Source organism: Simochromis diagramma, unplaced genomic scaffold (genome assembly GCF_900408965.1).
Source record: "Simochromis diagramma unplaced genomic scaffold, fSimDia1.1 OVJJ01000531.1, whole genome shotgun sequence".
In the NCBI taxonomy this organism is placed as follows: domain Eukaryota; kingdom Metazoa; phylum Chordata; class Actinopteri; order Cichliformes; family Cichlidae; genus Simochromis; species Simochromis diagramma.
The window spans coordinates 816477-833371 of record NW_024387353.1 but is presented as its reverse complement, the minus strand read 5'-3'; the positions used below and the strand labels follow the sequence as shown (position 1 = coordinate 833371).

Sequence of the window (16895 nt, the reverse complement as noted above, 5' to 3'; positions counted from 1 at the left end):
CTTTTCTGGGGGAAAAAAAAGAAAAGAAAGAAAGACGGACAAAAAGCAAAGCAGGCAAAAGCATAAAATGATAGGTGAAGAGAAGAAAGAAGATCATATGACATAGAGAATACATTTATTTAGTCTTTCTTTCAATGAGACCCACCTAAGTATGTCTGACAAAGTATTTCAATTTCTATCTGTAAGAAAGAACAATGCCAATTATGATCAATTTACTAGTGGACAAACCCCTCTCTTATTCTAAAAGCTTCAACCAGCTAGCCTTGGCCTCTACCATCTCATGCTTCTCTGGCAGCTGGTTGTGGAAATCCTCAATATTGTGCAGTTGCTTTCACAGGGAAGATCTCATCTTACGACTAGACAGAGTCCAACTTGACCTTTTGGACTGCAGCTAAAGAGGTATTCCCTTTCTGGGGAGATCTTTAAGTTTGAATTGCACTCAAATCAGCAGATGCAAGACCAGTTTACTTTTCTGAAGCAGAACAAGGATCAGCTGTGATCCAAAACCAAGCAGCTAATTTTACTGTTCTATTCTCAATTTGTCACAAGAAAAATTGGAAATTGCATACAGATATTTATTGAATAAAATATAAACATACATGAAAATACAGAATAAGGCAAACACAGGGTTTATTTAATTGACAATATTGAGTATGACCACAGGCTGAAATGGAGTCGCAAACCACGAGAGAACCTCCGCTGTGTTTTACAGATAGCTGTAAATGACGACTGTTATACCTCTCTCCTGATCTCCTGTGGATACATTGATGACGGGCTGAACAAAAAAAATTTCAAGTTTGGATTCACCACTCCATAAGACTCACTGCAACTGACTTCCAGTCCAGTTCTTGTGTAATCTGGCATACCTCAGCCTTTCCTCCCCATTTCCCTTTCTTAAGAATGGCATCCTGACATTCTTAAGAAAGACAGTCACCCTTCCCCTGAGACCATTTCTGATGAGGCTTTAGTAAGCAGTAGATAGATCAGCTGAAGTTCCAGATGTATCTCTTAGGTCCTGTGTCAGATGTGTTTTCCTAGTTTTTAGTTTGTAGGTTTCCCACTTTCCTAAATTTTTAAGGACACACTGTATGTATAAGTGTTCAGCTAAAAACTCTTTGGGAATTACCTTATTGGTGCAAAAACACAGTTTTATATCTGGAAACAGTTTTATCTTTAGCTTTGTTAGTTTTTTCCAGATTGTAAAGAAATTATATAAGAAAATATATTTTTGTGAAAAAGTTCCTATTTTAAAATGGGTCTTTTAACCTGTCTGTTATGAGTGAATTTTTTTCATGCGTGAATAATTCATAGATCAGTCTTAAGCAGTGTTGGTCAAGTTAATTGAAAAAAGTAATCAGTAACTAATTACTGATTACTTCCCCCAAAGAGTAATCCCGTTACTTTACTGATTACTTATTAGTAATTAGTTACTTAGTTACCTTGTAAAAAACACGATTTACAACCTGAATAGGTGATAAAGCGATACATAATCCATCATACAAAATGTAATCAAATGGAAACGTCTGTTTTTAAAACTTGTTTTATTAGTTTTAGTCTTTTAACTTTATGCATCAAGCAAAAATTAAATTATATGCAACATTCTCTGACTGGAAGAAATTTGTTTAACATTTAAACCTATTTTCTGCACATTCCAGCACATAAAATAAAATAGTTTTTTGTGTTTACACTCACTCTTTCAAATAGATGCAAGTAAAACACAGCAGAAAATAAATAAAATCAAAGACTAGCTGTCCTGTTGCTCTATTTTCACCTGTAAAGCAGGAGTGGGGTAGGCGGAGGTTTACCCTGGTGCAGGTGTGCCGCAGTCAGTGGAAGAATCCGCGAGTTTCTCTGTGAATTTCCCATTACGTCGTAGCGCACTCGGTGCTTGCTCGGAAGTTTAGGGGGTTTTTTCGCTGTAAAAAGATTTTTTCGTCCCACACACAACGGACACTAATGTTTTTGTCACTTTTTATGGAATCAAACTCAAAATCAGGTCAGTACTTCCACGCTTTAAACGCTGCACGCTCATATTCTCTCCTGCACTCGATATATTATCCATTGTTGATCTGCACACAGCTGTTGTCACGAACGTCGCACTCGCTTACGTCACTGTCATGACACATTCTCGCAAAAAAAAAAAATCACGGTTAATAATCCCTTACTTTACTCGTTACTTGAAAAAAGTAATCAGATTACAGTAACGCGTTACAGTAATGCCTTACTGCCCATCTCTGGTCTTAAGTGACTTAGCAAATGTTTAAAACACCTATGAAATGGTCAGGTACAAAGACTGGACTGAAAATGAGTGTGAAAGAAGCCAATGTCCAAAGCAGAACTTTGAAAGACCTTCAGAAAGTGTGGAAAACTATTGCTTAAGAGCACTTAAAAATGTTAATACAGTCTGGCTCCTTGGAAGAAAAACATAATGAAATGTGGCAAGATGAATAAAAGACATCCCATTTCACATGCCAAGAAACGAAGTTATTTAAAAAATAAATACATTTTACACTTACTGCTACAAGATTACCTGAACAACCGTGACATTTTTTTCTATGTTGCCTAATCAGGATTATGCAACCCTGAATATTAATTCATTTCCTACACCAAGTGCACACATCAACATTACAACCTGACTTCTGAGATATAACAGGATCATCTCCCACAACGAGACACTCTTAATTCCTTTAGTAGTTTCATTTCATGGGAAATAAAAATGGCTGCCAAGACAAAGGTTTTCTGAACACGCCACCTGAACAGACCAGAGGCGCTTACACTGTTGTGGAAGTTTCTATTTAATAAAGCCTGCAGACAAATGGTGAGCAGTAGCTAATATTGTTTCATCAGAAAAGAACAAAAACCCAAGCTTGGTCAGAGAAGCCAACATTGCTGGGGCAGTTGATTGGCAGAGTCTCTGCTTCAGCCCAGAATGGCCCTAAGTTTAAATACTTCCTACAGAAACAAAAGGCAGTACGCAGCTGTTTTCACACCTTTGGTCTTCACACTCCCTTGCTATCTCTTACAGTGGTTGAAGAGACAAAAGGCTCCGCTACCTTTAGAATTGTCTGCTTTTCCTCCAACTTCCTGAGATACAATCACCCGGCTTTTCAATGGCATGAATGTGTTAGACGTTGAGACCTTTGGAGAATGTGAATAATACACACATAAAATGCGGTGGTGCATTTTCCACAGTGACAAGCCAAAATGCCTGCTGCGGAAAAGGCTTTTAGTGAAACATACCACACTGTATTTACAGTTGAATATTGGGGGGGGGGTTATAATAGGGCTGGGCGATATATCGAGTTTTTAAAAAAATATCGATAAATTTTTATACGAGATATAAGGTGTGATAATATCCTTTATATCGATATAGTCTATGTTACGTTATAATTATACTTGTGGAGCCGCAAGTTTGCCTCTCTTTCGTCCACTTTTGTCTTTACGCAACGTTACTCGGCCTCGCACCTCCTTCACTGAACACAGCTCCCCCTCCTCCCCCATCACTTCACCTGCAGGAAGCGACAAGATGGACACGGCAAATCTCCGTTAACGAGTTACTGCACATCGCCCCGTGCGTGGGGCTGGACGCCATCAACGTGTTAGCTAGCTAACCACGCTAACGAGCTAACCACGCTAACGCCATGCAGCCCAGAGGCGCTGCACAGCCTAAAATCCTTGCATTTTCTCAAAAGTTGACAGCGCGCCTTATGTATGAATTCTGTTTGTGCTTGATGGCCGCGAACCGATTTTATGTGGTACACAGCGCTCAGCAATCTGTCAAAAATGTTTTAGTACGACTTTGGTAAGCTACGGTGCTGCACCGCTTGATGGATTGCCAGAGCATTACGGCTACCGAGGAGCCTTCGGGGAGTGATACGTACTGTGCTTCAACGTAATATGTATAACTGTGTATAAGGACTATAAATGGCACCTGTTAAGAGACGTGGTTACGAAGAGGATTTCAAACTCAATGCTGTCAGTCACACAGTAGAAGTTGGGAACAGAGCAGCTGTGAAATCTGTCTTTGTTATTATGCTCAGCATCTGTTAGTTTACATTTTGACTGCACAATTGTGAGCTTTTTGTTATGCACAAAAACAACATTGTTTTCTTTTATTTATGGAGCATTATTATTTAATAAATGCTCATAATTTATTTTTGAGTAAATTTTATGTAAATCTATGCTCTATGTTAATAAAAGTGCCTGTGTGACATCTGGGACACAGCTTTGACTAAGAACTCTCTTTTTGTTCTTACTTTATGGCTTAAAAAAAAAAAATCGAGATATATATCTTATATCACCGTCCAGGTAAAAAATATCGAGATATGAATTTTGGGTCATATCGCCCAGCCCTAGTTTATAATATGGCGGTTAATGGGGGTAAGAATACAAAATAGAAAACAGGCCTGGAATGGGAACAAAGAATTGGGGTGCAAGGCAGGAGGGCAATCAACCCCCACCCCAAGGGCAGGGCAGGACACAACACTTACTGAGGGTGAGGGGCAGACAAAGGGCAAACGCACACTATCTTAAAAGGAGATGGGGGACAGGGTGTCAGCACCCCTGGCCACTGTACCAGTGTTTTTCCTATGTGTGTTTTACTGTAGGGGGAGGAGATCAGAGGTTATGACTTGTGTGGAATTCTTTAGATCAGCCTTTAGAATAGGACTGCAGTGTGCTGATCTCCAGATGCATCTATAAGAGTAATGGGAAATAAAAGTATTGTGTGAAACTTGGAAACATCTCTGCGTGATCTGTGATTGTCCTGCTAAACCTCAGTGCTGCGTTTGATACTGTCGACCATAATATTCTATTAGAGCGATTAGAACGTGCTGCAGATATTACAGATTATATTTCTCTCTCAATATCAGACTTGATTTAAACTTTGCTGATCAACTGGGTGTTTATAAAATATGCTGTGGCAAATAAATTAGCAGAAAAATAAATGGCCGAAGCACCAAGATTATCTTAAAAACACTATTACTTAAAAACAAAGTATTGGTGTTATTCCTAATTTATTTTCAACTCTTCTCATTTGAGCTCAGAGTGCATTAAGCTTTGACTGGTGAATTGAAATGATGTTAGCAAAACCTTATCTTTCTGTCTGTGTAATAGAGCAAATAGAGGCTAGAAGGATTTTGCTTTGGTTCTATCTTACATAATGTCTCTCAGACAAAACATAATGAGTGAGCAAGAAAGAACCCAAAGCATTGTTACCTGAGCTTTTCAGTCACTCCACCAGATTTAAGAAAAAGATATAACTCACAAACATACAAAGACAGAAGTGTTAGTCTGTCAAGTGTGAAACACCTTCAAACTGCTGCTGCTTTGCCGTTGGCTTCCCCCATGTAATAGAAATCTGTTGTTCTGACGTGCCCTGATATCATGCACTGTATGCTGAAAGCAGGGAGTGCACCAGATTCCTCTTTCAGTTTTGTTTCACGGTCAGTACACCGTGCAGCTGCACCTAGTTCTAAAACAGCTGGGCGAAGACAGCACAGTGAGAAGTTAACAGTCTGCTACATCCTTTGCATCCCTTTAAAAGAGGTTTTCTTTGCCTGATCTGACCCCTTAAGTCAGATTGCAACCACACTCTCCTGCTACCTGCTGCTATCACACATGCAAACATGCAACCAAAGCAAACAAAACAACTCATACATTAATAGGCTGGTTCTCAGGAGGATATGTGGGGCAAACCATTAATATTTGTACATTTACAGTCAGATGACATACCAACACAGTGTTGCTCCATCACACTCACAGAGAAAAACAGGAGGGAAGATTAGGAAGAGAGACTAGTGACATAACAGAAATACAGCTTTCTTTAATTTTTTTTATTTTATTTTGAAAAACAACATGTTTTGCTGTCATTTCTGCTCAATGGGATTAAACTGATGCAGTTCAAATAAACTGAGTTTCAGATCCCACTGATTCTTCTGAGACAGTATGTTGAGCTTAATCAAACAGAGCCTGAATATATTTATTCTATTTATTGTTTTTTGGTAGAGTGGTTTTATTCTGGCCTTGCAAGAGAGTGGCAAATTGTCGAGGGTGAACGCTACCACTCGCCCTATGGTAGCTCTGACACTGATACTAATTTTGATGTTTACCACTGTGAGAATCCCCTCTTTTTTAACATGTTTCTCCAAAACCTGTATATGCCTTTGATGACAATGGTGCCTTTCCAGATGTGCAAGCTGCCAATTCCATGGGCACTAATGCACCTCCATACTGTCAGGCTTTTGAACTGAGTGCTGATAACAAGGCAGATGGTCCTTGTCTTCTTTATTCAGAAGGACAAATTGTCTATTTCAGATTTGACTCATCTGACAGCAGAACATTTTTTCCACTTTGCCTCACAGCCCATTACAAGTGGGATGACATGTTTACACATGGCTCCTTCTTTTAATGAGCATGCTTTAACCTGCATTTGAGGACTGTATGCTGTGAAGCACATATGTGTTAATGAGATTTGAAAACCATTGTATGTGTTGTTTTTAAACATTTTGTTGTTTAAATTTTTGCAGAAATCAAGGTTGTGAAAGACAGTGATAAACTGTGAAACAGCAGAAACCTTATCAGGCATTCTGGGAAAATGCCTATGAACCTAATGACAATATGTGACAGAAATGCTTACTGATTATCAATGATGCACTTACTCAAGGCCAAATTTGCCCAAAAGTTTGAACTGCCAGGAAACTCAATAGTAGACAAACCAAGCAAAAACACCCAGGCAGAAAATGACGACTGCAAAAGAAGTCCCTAACTCATGTGTCCCCCTCCCAGGCCAAATTATAGAAAGACAAATCCTTTGAAAAATTGCAAGACATAAAAAGTGGGTAAAAGTCACAGTGAAAAGTGCAATGCTCGACTCTTTTCCATTGCACATCTGGATAATCCTATCGAGCAGTAAATGTAAAATATTAGGTTATTTCTGAATTATAGATTGAGGTCAATACAGCCTGTTGTCAGATGATCATAGTGTAAATCCAGCTTCCTGCTTGCTTAAAGACAGCACTTTTTAAAATCAGTTACATACTTAGATGTGCTCATAGATGTTTAGTGTGCTCAATATGCAAGATTTTGAATTACAACATATTCTAGCAGTCTTTACATAGCCCATCATCAGTCATCAGCTACAGACTACAAAGTAACTAATTTTGTTAGTGTTCAACGTAAACATCCAAGGTAGGAGGTAATGGTTAGCAATGTTTTATAATTAGCAGTAATTAATATTGATGAAATGTTTTTTATTTGAATTTAGAAGCAGAACATTGGAGGTTATCCAAGTCTTTAAGACTTCCCTGCAGTTTAACTAATTACTGTGTGTCATCTAACTCTATGGATGGCAAAAGCTTGGGATCATCTACATGGAAATGAAAAAGTATAATATGCTGTAGAATGATATAGTTTCCTGGGGCAGGATTGTATGTTAAACAGCTAAAATAAACCATTAACGTTATAAGTTGAGAGGTTAAAACTGTCAGTCAATCACCACTACAACTGGCAAAAAAAAAACTGTCCAAATAAGATCTAAAACACCAAACTCAACCATTATTACAAATTATGAGGACTTAAAACAAGAAACACTAAGTATAACATATAAATAAAGAATGATATTAAATGTACATGAGGGACAACGTGTAAAATGTTAGCTTGAGTATACAAATCAGATGCTTAAAATGTTTATTCCAGTAGAATACTTTTGCAGCAAGACAAATCTTGCATAGACATCACACACATGGGCAGAATACGGCCTAAAGGCAGAAAACGAACCATTCAGTAAACCCCACGCTGTTTTAAAATGACTGACACAATCTCCAAAACAACCTCATATCTAACGCACTTCCAGTATTGGAGACTCCACTCATAAGACAATGCAAATGCTCATAAATAGTAAATACTGGGCTAAGATTTTCTTCATGTAGTGATGCAAGTCCTTATCCATTTTAGGGTGTGGTGGTGCTGGAGCATATTCCAGCTGGGTCAGAAGTACACCCTGTATTTGCAGCATAATGACTTGTGTTTCATCACTGGTCTATGCAATAAGAAACTGGTACATCTGAAAACATTTTCAGTTGCTTACTGTCTGGCAAACTTTTGACTCTAGGTTGATCTGACACGTAAAGTTCAGTATTATTTAGCAACATGTTTCAGTTCACCACTAGGGTGCTTGACCCTAGTGGTGAATAGTGGCCCTCCGGAGAAGACCTAAAAACTTCTTAAAAACTCCAACAGCGGTGATACCTTATTTTTAACCTAATCATAGTTTAATATTAACGTTTCATTTGACTTTATTGATCTTTATCATGTTTAAAAAGGACCGCAAACGCCAAACTCCTGAGCCAAGTTATCAGTGGCACTGTGATAAAGTTAGCCTTACGTTTAACAACAAAACAGACGCGGAACACATTTTTCATAGTGAGTCTAAAGGCTGTAACAGACCAACAAACACCGACTGTGAGTAAAAGAATGAAACTCAGGTTGTTTATGGCATTTGTTTCCTACCTTTCGTTATGGCTTTGCTTTCCTGTTGCTTTGATGAGCGGAAACTTCCTCTGCTGTCTGTTCCGGTTTGAAAGACGAGCCTTCAAAATAAAAGCACGACCTCTGAAAGACGACGTTTCTATGACACCCCCCGCCCTCCACACACACACACACACACACCGTAAACAGTAAAGATTAAAAATAGACATCGAAGAAAAGCCGAATAAAAAAAGAATGTTGAAAAGAGAGAACTAACCAAAACAATAATATTAGCACAATATGAGCTAATGAAAGAAATGAAATAAAAAGACAGGACCAAGGTGGCTGTGCAACGGGAAATCCAAATATTTTGTTAGAAATTGTATAGTTTTTGGTGAAACCCCGTGCCTACTGATCATGTCAACGATGAACTGCGATAAACAAAGCCACCTCCTGCACCTATTACTTTTCACTTATCCAAACCAGGGTCATGAGCGGGACACTACGTCCATGAACCTTTTCTCTGATCGTTCTCTTTTCCTCCTGCCTGGCAGCGCCATTCTCAACATTTTCTTTTCATCATATCCACTATTTCTCCTCCGCACATGTCCAAAGCTTTGGATGCTTGACCTAAGATATTTAAATTCACGTACAAAGCAGAAGTACCCATTTTTTAATAATAATAATATCTAAAGTGATTTAATAATATGGCATAATTTATTGTTGGATTAATATTACAAAATCTGTAATAAATTATTAAAACAAATTAAAATAAATTGCATGGTAAATATACTAAATTAGAAGTAGCCAAAGCAACAATTACTTAATCATCTTGATTATCTAATGAATATCCTTTACACCAGGGGGCAGCCTTGTACCAGTGTTGAGATTTTTGCAACTGTTCTTCTAGCAAGTCTTTTTTTCCAGCCCCGCCCCAATCCTTCCTTACAGGTGCTTGTGTATTCACACTCTGTTGATGTGTCTACATGTTTTACAGTTATTTAAATCACAAATATTTAAAATAAGTACAATTTAAGTATGTGTATTATTTTTATTTGTTGTTTGTGTAAATATTCCCTATAATATAAAATGTAGCTTGCTTGTAATTCTTGAAATTAATAGGCTCAGATAAGTATAATATGTTTGTCTGTCTGTCTGAAGGACACAGAGGGAGTTTGGTTGTGTTCCAACCTAAGCTACCATAAATGTTTTTACATACTCCCCAAAACTTTGACTAGACTAGACTAAAACTTTGTTTGATTGTGTTGCTAAAATAATTTTTTAAATAGCTCAAACAAAGAAAGTCCTTCTGTTCCCCAATGGCTTCACCCTAAAAAATGCTGGGTTAAAATAACCCAATTTGTAACCCAGTGCTGGGTCAAATATGACTGAGCCAACGCTGGGTTGTTTCAACTTAACAGGGTTGGGTTATTGGTTTGACCCAGCACACTAGGTTAGGAAAACTATCCAAAAAATTTGGTTATATTGACCAGTGTTTACAGTTGAGGTTAATAAAAAATTGGATCGAAACTCAGAACCCATCTCATACTTTCTTTGTTCTATATACAGTGATTTCTAAACAGTTTGCCAAACAGAGCAACCTCACCCTCATTTCAGATAATAATTGTAACAGATGATATCAAGCATTTTAAGTAAAAATAACTTTCTTCATCACAAGATAGCTGGTGTTATCTGTCAAAAGACCTTTAATGAGTAGGTAAAGTTCTAGAATAAACAGAATAAACAAATAAATTGCACTGCAATTGCATATCAAAAATAACTCCATGATTTTCAAACTCTTAGAATTCACTTTTTACTTACCACATTTTATTTCATAGTAGTGGAGAAGTCCAGTGATGTCTGATCTTGTCACAGTCTAGTTGAAAATGGCAGTTTGTGGAGAATAATGTGGCTTCTTCTGAGGCTTATCTTCAATCCAAACAATCGGGTAAAAGTTTGACCCAATATTTGATCAAAGCTGCCCAACCTATGACCCAACTGAATTAGTCAAGCTGTGGAGTGAATTGAAGAACCTGGCACATTACCAACCCAACTTCTGAGTGATGACTTTTGAACCAATATTTGGTCACAATAACCCAACTTACAGTGGCTTGCAAAAGTATTCGGCCCCCTTGAACTTTTCCACATTTTGTCACATTACAGCCACAAACATGAATCAATTTTATTGGAATTCTACGTGAAAGACCAACACAAAGTGGTGTACACGTGAGAAGTGGAACCAAAATCATACATGATTCCAAATATCTTTTACAAATAAATAACTGAAAAGTGCGGTGTGTGTAATTATTCAGGATCCAAGAAGAAGACCATCATTTCATGCGGCTACCACTTTGGCGCCAGCTGTGGTCTCAAGGCTGGAGCCGAACAAAAACACCCTGATAACAGACTGTGCATAGACTGTTCTTCTTATCCCACTCAAGGCCACCTGGGTTGGCTGGAGGACTGTTTACTTAGCCTGGCAGGGCGAAGGACACTGTTTCAGCTGAACTCTGGACACACGCACACAATCATACACTGATACACACTCATACCCTCTCCCTCTCCAAACGCCTTCGATGCTTGTTCCCTCCTGGTGCAGATGGTCAACTGGACCAGCGCAGCCATGCTGCAGGACCGGATGCGCTGTCCACACCGGCTCTCTCTTACCCTTACCCGCCCCTGTTGCTTGTCTTGTGTTTCTATGGTGTATTGACAGTCATGTGCTTTTACGCTGGGGTGGTTTTTTTTCTGTTCTCAAACTGTTCTCCCGTTAGGAGCTCAGTCTGAGTGGAGTTTTTTTTTCTCCTCCTCTCACCTCATGTTATGTATTTCGTTGTTTTTTCCTATCAGCCTACCTCTCTGACATGTCTTCCCAATGTGATGTTTGTGTAACGCTCAGAAGGTTCCTTTGTAAGTGTGCATGCGCCATTAGCGTGCTGCCTGCTGTAACCCATAATTTTCTTCGGGATTAATTAAGTATTCTCATTCTGGTTCAGCAGGGACAGGGAAGCTGGTCAGAGTTGATGGGAAGATGGATGGAGCCAAGTGCAATCTGTCATGGTCCTGGGTCATTGACCCAGCGTTTTGTGTTTCATTTTGGTTTCATCTTGTGTTTGGTGTTTATTCTGAATTTGTATTAGTTCTTTGGGTTTGGTTGTCATGTTTATTATCCCTACCTGTGTCTTCCCTTCTGTGCTCTGTTCGGGTCCCTGCGTTTGGTGTTGTTAAACAGTCTGTGTGTTTCCGGATTTACTTTGTAGGTCTGCTTCTTCTTATGTCCATTAGTGTCAGCTGTGTCCACCCCTGTGTGTCATCTCCTCATTACCTGATGTGTATTTATAGTGTATGTTGGCCTGTGCTCCTCGTCGTGTCGTCTGTGTTCATCCTCTATGTTTCTCAGTGAATCCTCCGTGTAACTCCGTCTTTATCTGTGTCTCTCCGCGTCTCTCTGCCCAGCATTTCATCAGCTGCCATCTCTATACATCTCCCACCGTTCTTATGTATTCAGGCTTGTTTGTTAGTTTTTCCCAGTTTAGGTTTATGTTCAGTTCTGCCCTCACCTTTTTTATTTTCAATGTACATAAATCACCACTCGCATCTCCACTGCCATCTGCATCTTGGATCCTCATTCACTCCACCACACGACTGTGACCCCAGCCGTGACACAATCTTGGAAGAAAACCTCTTGGAGTCTGCAAAAGACTTGAGACTGGGGTGGAGGTTCACCTTCCAGCAGGACAACAACCCTAAACATAAAGCCAGGGCAACAATGAAATGGTTTAAAACAAAACATATCCATGTGTTAGAATGGCCCAGTCAAAGTCCAGATCTAAATCCAATCGAGAATCTGTGGCAAGATCTGAAAACTGCTGTTCACAAACGCTGTCCATCTAATCTGACTGAGCTGGAGCTGCTTTGCAAAGAAGAATGGGCAAGAATTTCAGTCTCTAGATGTGCAAAGCTGGTAGAGACATACCCTAAAATGACTGGCAGCTGTAATTGCAGCAAAAGGTGGTTCTACAAAGTATTGACTCAGGGGGCAATGTTCCCTCTAATTTGTCATGTGTCTGAGCGAACACACAAACTCCATGAACGGTCCCTTGGACCACTGTGAGCAACAGCAGACGTGTACACTGTGGTCACGCCAGCATCGAATCCATCCATGTCACATAGTTTATTAAAATAATCAAATTACAGCATTTACATTTATGTTAGACTACTTTTAATTAACTGCTTTAGCCCACTAATAATGAAAATTAGAAAAAAATCTTGTTCATGACCTGTGTAGTATGTTAGCTCTGTTGGAAGCAAAAATAACTTGAACTCCAATTTTGAAAACACAACTTTTTTTTTTCTATAAAGCTCTGACTTGTATTATGAGCATGAGTCTGTGGTCTGGGAGAGAGTCCTGTAACTCTCTGTCTGCAAAATACAGTATATAATGACCAATGTTGGGCAATTAATTATATAGTTCTTCAAAAAGTAACTGAGTTATGAAAACAACAAAGTTTTTTGCAGCTGTTTACCTAAAAATGCAGCCAAGGTGGTTTTTAAATAAACATTTCAAACTATTTACAGAACAATCAGCTGTTCTGCATCAAATTTGATGCCAAACAAATTATTTGTGCCACTCCAAAAAATAATTTCTGTCCACTATGAGATAAAGGAGAACAACAGCCTGATACCTGCAGGCCTGACAACAGGAGATGTATCACTGCTGTAACACCTGTAACATTCAGCAGTCGCCTCATTGTTCTGACACACACAACAAAACTACTGACTACACTACACACTAACTACACGAGATTTGCGCTAAACGTTGCAAATCTCTCACATCTCAAAACACCACCGTCTCTCCTAAAACTTCCCCCTTCCTAAGCAACTCTAAATGCCATGTTGCCATATCATTTTTTGATTGGTTGACATGGTACATTTTTCCACCAATAGGAAAGGGTGGGGTTTTTTTGGTTTTGTTTTTGCTCACAGGCTCAGAGTGCTTTCGAGCGCTTTCCTTATAAAACGCAGTTTTTACCGTTTCTTCCCGCAGTAAATATAAACAACGATAGTATTCAGGAAGAAAACCAAACATTGCATATATATATATATATATATACCGTATTTCCCGGACCAGAGCGCACCTGAATATTAGCCGCACAAGCTAAAATCAGGGGAAAATCCTGTTTTGTACATACATTAGCCGCACCTGACTAAAAGCCGCAGGTGTTTCAATGTTGACTTATCATATGTAAGAGAATATGCACAAATCGAATTGTCAGGAAAGAGATGGCTGTTTGGAGACACACCACTTTTATTAATATTTTGAAAAACAAGTTATGGGTACATATTTGCATAACCTTTTAGGGTATATGTACAAGTAGTGGTAATTACAAGTACAAAACATGTACTGTGCTTCATAAATGAGTAACAAATGTAGTACATAACAATAACCTACAGCACACCAGAAAAATAGATTCAGACTACCTTTTAGGCTCAGGTGCAGTGACACGGCTTTAACAAGAAGAAAAGTCAGTCATTCACCACCATCTTTCTCTTCTTCCTGCGCACTAAAACCACCAAAGTCCTCTTCTCCAGTGTCGGAAACGAACAGGCTCAGGGTGGCTTCATCATCCACTCTCAGCTCCTTTCTTTCGTTGTCACTTTCAAAACCAAAGAAATCCTCATTGTCAGTGTCAGAGTCGAACACCCTCTGAAGAGCCTCCTCTCCATCAGGCAGCAGTCCAGCCCTTCGAAATCCGTTGGTGATCGTGGATGTTTTCACACTTTTCCACGTTGTCAGAATCCAGTGGTGGAGTTGGGCATAACTTGCTTTTTGCAAGTTTATCGCCGCTCATCATCCACGCCTCCAGCTGAACGCGTAGCGCTACTTTGAAGTTTGTTTTTCGCGCTACTTCGTATGGCACTACGTTGCCTGGCGGATGGACATGTGACCAACATACCACTCTTGAACTCCGATCCTTCCGCCAGGCAACGTAGTGCCGTACAACAGCGGAACAAACAAAACAAATCCGCTCATGGACAATCCATAGAAAAGCCGCACCTGACTAAAAGCCGCAGGGTTCAAAGCTTGTGCAAAAAGTAGCGGCTTATAGCCCGACAATTACGGTATATATATATGGTTTTTTTTTTACCATAACTCTTGTTTTACGTGGCCTATCAACACAATTTAAAAACTGGTATAATATATTGACTTTTTTCCGTTAATTGTTCCGTCTGTCCTCACATCTCCAATGGTTGTACACGTTGTCATTAACGTGGCTTCACTCCTCATCAGCTTTTGCGAGCTAAAACACTGGTGTCGGGACATAAAGACGCTGTCATAGCCTGTCAACCACGTTGATCGGCTGCGTATATACGAATGTGAATCGCATTATTGGCTGCACTATGGGATAAGGCAGCATCGTTCTAATCTCATACGGGAGCAGCCAGTTACTTACTGACTAACACTGCAAAACAGAATTGTTAAAGTATTAATTTTAATTTCAATACAGGTAGATTTTTTTTGTGCATAACGAAGATTTTCTGTGCGCAGAGACCGTGCCAGCAGTGCGCAATTGCGCACGTGCACAGCTTAGAGGGAACATTGCTCAGGGGCCTGAATAATTACGCACACCCCACTTTTCAGTTATTTATTTGTAAAAGATGTTTGGAATCATGTATGATTTTGGTTCCACTTCTCACGTGTACACCACTTTGTGTTGGTCTTTCACGTGGAATTCCAATAAAATTGATTCATGTTTGTGGCTGTAATGTGACAAAATGTGGAAAAGTTCAAGGGGGCCAAATACTTTTGAAAGCCACTCGATGTAATAGAAATTTCCATACATAAAATGAACAGCGTCTTTTTTTCATGATTATAAAATAGATTTCTTGTAGCTACTTTTTCCTTGTCTTGTGTCATATCATAACTGCGTGACATGTTCATTAAATATCTTTAGGCTAAAAAAGAAAAGAAAAGAAAACTAGGGCAAACAAAACAAAGTCATGTATATAGAGACAATCATAGAGTAGCGATGACAGATGGACTGCATGTATTGTCTAAGTTGGGTGTGTGCATGTGTGACGTAAAATGTACATATGCGGGAAGAACAAAAGGGGCTTTTGGTTTTCAGACAAAAATATTTAATCATATGAGGTTAAAGTTCTTCTGTTCTTTTCTTCTGTTCTAAATGCTGTGGATATGAAATTCCTTTGGTAGTTCACATGGTGCAACAGCAGCCATCACACAAACCCCAATGAAAGGAAATAGATTGAATTTATGCTTCCCGTATTGTGCTTAAGCAAACTTTTATTACTTTTGGTGGGCTTCAGGTATGCTATGTGTACAATTTAAATTTAAATGCAACTTTTTCACCATTCATTACACAGACAGTCTGAGTTTTCGTTATCGTCTGGATTCTCAATTTTTTATTTGTTTCATGGTTGTCAAGCAATCAAGACTATCCCTTGAACATCGGGTGTTCTGGAAATAAGTAAAAAGCAGTTAATTTGGGAAAACAAAGCAATTTCTTAAGAAGTAAAATAATTTTGCTGAGCTGTTTTAATAAAGTAGAGAAAAAGTGGATTTCTGCATCACCAATGGTGACGTAAATAAGACAAAAAGCAGCTCAAAAGCAGTAATGCTGAATATAAAGAAGAGAAAAAATAGTTGTTCAAAGCAACCATTTTCACATGGGGGACAGAAACTTCAGTTTCATGACTTATAAATTTTAAATTTACATACAAAACATTGGCACGGCTCCCCATGTCTCCAAGTAAATGGACTTTGGTTAGAGACCTGAAATACTGTCGTGGTGAACACAAAAAACTTACATGTGTTGAGTTTCCCTCTGTGTGTGTGTGTACAATACTGTAGTTTTTAATACTGAGAGCAGTGTGTCAGGATTTATAAGATGAATCATTATCAATTTCAAACTCAAACTCAAATATCTTATTTTAATGCTTTTACATTACAATATAAAACAACTTGAGGTGACTTGTTGTTTACAACTTATTGTAAATCAGGGCCCATATAAATAAAACTTTATTAAACTGATTTGTTTATCAAAGTTTTTGTAATTACAAAAGGAAAACGTTTTCCTCTCGTTGGGCATTCTGAAGTAAAAGGTCATTACTGACAAACATTGCTCTTGCATAAGATGGAGGGGACATTTCAAGTAGGGCATGCTGTAATAACCAGAAAACTCACATCGACACCTCTAACCAACCACTGCTGAAAGAGTTTACAAAAATAAAATATAAAATAAAATAAAAATAAAAAAATGGAGACCAAAGATAATGTCTGAAGTTCCTGGCAACCGGATTAGCCCTGCCTTCACAGTACATTACTGTCAGACAGACAACCATGAAACTTTTCTCGTACTACAACATGCCCCAGCCTACTTTTGCCTAATGACTTTCTTTTGTGCAGA

The 16895-nt window shown here is 38.7% G+C and overlaps 1 protein-coding gene across 3 annotated transcripts in view; it reads right to left on the bottom strand.

Annotated features, from left to right (window-relative positions):
• LOC120718561 (zinc finger protein 638-like) overlaps positions 1-8558 on the bottom strand; it is a 33785-nt gene extending 25227 nt beyond the window's left edge. For all 3 annotated transcript variants that reach the window (XM_040007092.1, XM_040007095.1, XM_040007094.1), the window contains exon 1: positions 8509-8558. The gene's annotated coding sequence lies outside the window, so the exon portion shown is untranslated. The remainder of the gene's footprint in view (positions 1-8508) is intronic.
• Between the last annotated feature and the right edge of the window lie 8337 nt (positions 8559-16895).